The following is a 1,934-nucleotide window of genomic DNA, read 5'->3' as shown; positions in this document are numbered from 1 at the left end:
CCTCCCCTCCCCTCCCCTCCCCTCTTCTTTTCTTTTCTTTTCTTTTCTTTTCTTTTCTTTTCTTTTCTTTTCTTTGGGGTATGTGTAATAGAAGCCTTTGATGTCTCTGATTCTTAGTTATAAATCTGCAGTCATCACTGCAAAAGAAACTTCCTTACCCATAATATCCAGCAGCAGTGCGAAGCATGGACTTCACCTGGAGTCCGGTGGCAGCATGTATAACAAAATCTCAACATGGTCTCCAGCATCAGTATATACCATGACCAGCAATAGGGCCTCTTGTGGTAAGCAGGACCATGAAGATCAACATGGCCATCAGCAGCAGCATGAATCACAGACACCAACATGGCCTCCAAAGGCAGCATGGATCATCAACATTAACGTAGGCTCCATCAGCAGCAAACATCAATGATACCACCATGGCCTCCTGTGGCATCACAGACTACAGATATCCACATGGCCTCCAGTGACTCCATGAATCATGGACACCAGCATGGCCCCTGGCTATAGTACAGACTGCTAGGAATAACAACATAGCCTCTGATGGCAGCATAGAGCATGAATGACTTTGAAGGATGACCAATCCAGAATATCAACTATTCTCCATCTTGTATATTCTGCTATTGTGCAGGCCTAGAGTGATCATGCAGCTAAGAATGGGCCATAGCCTGTGTGAGCTCTAGGCTGATGCACAACACCCTAGTGGCCTTTCTCAGCAGTGCTCCCCTGTCCACTGAAGCTGCATTTCCACACTTGTCAACTCCAAACTACTTAGCTCTACCATGCTCCATCTTCCTTTTGTCATTTTTCCAGCTCTCCATTGCACTTTTGTTTACTTAATTGGCTTTGCAAACTGCAGTGTGTCACATACACATACACACACACACCACACACACACACACAATATATTTCATTCTATAAATTTCATGCAGCAAATGTTGCCACAAGTCATTTACTTAGTTCAAGGTTTCTGGTTTCTGAAGCACTATAAATACTAGACTGTTGCTGAGGCTCATCTTGGATATGGATAACCTGTTGTTACCCAGAGTTGGAGTGATCTTGTGGTTAGGCAGGACGTCTGTGGCAGGATCCATGAGACCTCCAGGCTACTGCACATCTCTGCCCTTTGTCTGCCAATTCACCAGGCATAGTTATTGTGCTTGGAGCCAGGACTATCCTGCCCACCAACAGAGTGAGCAGAGAGGGCTGCAGCAACAACAGCTCTATGTTGAAGGCTGGGCTGGCTGGACCTTACCTCCCAGAGGAATGAAATGAGACCATGTTCCAATAGTGCTGGAGCATGGCCATACCTCAGCACTTCCACCCCAATTTTCACCACTCTCTGCTGCTCTGCTTCTTACATCCCAGTTTCATGAGGCCACTTTTTAAAAGCATCCTTCCATAAGACCTGCCTTTTTAAAAGTTGTTCCAGTGACACTGCAAGTTCAGCAGACCTATTCAGCACCTCCTCCCTCCCTCCCTGGAGACTCCATTATCCTCTGAGGTCTCACTACCATTTTCCTTTTCTCCTCTGTCATCTTTGTAAGACATAGGACAGAGCTCTGCCCTGTTGTGTTCCTCAACCTTCAGGATCATTAGAGCTCTCATGCAGAACACCCAATGCTTTCTATAAGGCAGTGAGGGGAAATTACCTTCATATCATCTTCCTTAGTAAATCAGCTGAATGACAAAGAGGCATGGAGAAACTCTTTTATTACATCATCAACACAGCATCATCTAGGCACCATCTATCACAGCTTGTGATTAGATGTAAATCACTTGGTTAGTATCTGATTCATGTCTAGTATGAGCCTCATGAAGGGGGACAACAGTTAATCTTTGTGCACTTCTATATCAGTCAGGTAGTCACTTCTGGCACATAATAGGGAGCCTTGAAATGTGGTCTTCATGATTAAGGAGGCCTCCTGAAACAT

Source organism: Mus caroli, chromosome 9, assembly GCF_900094665.2.
Source record: "Mus caroli chromosome 9, CAROLI_EIJ_v1.1, whole genome shotgun sequence".
Lineage (NCBI taxonomy): Eukaryota > Metazoa > Chordata > Mammalia > Rodentia > Muridae > Mus > Mus caroli.
This window is presented reverse-complemented; position numbering follows the sequence as displayed.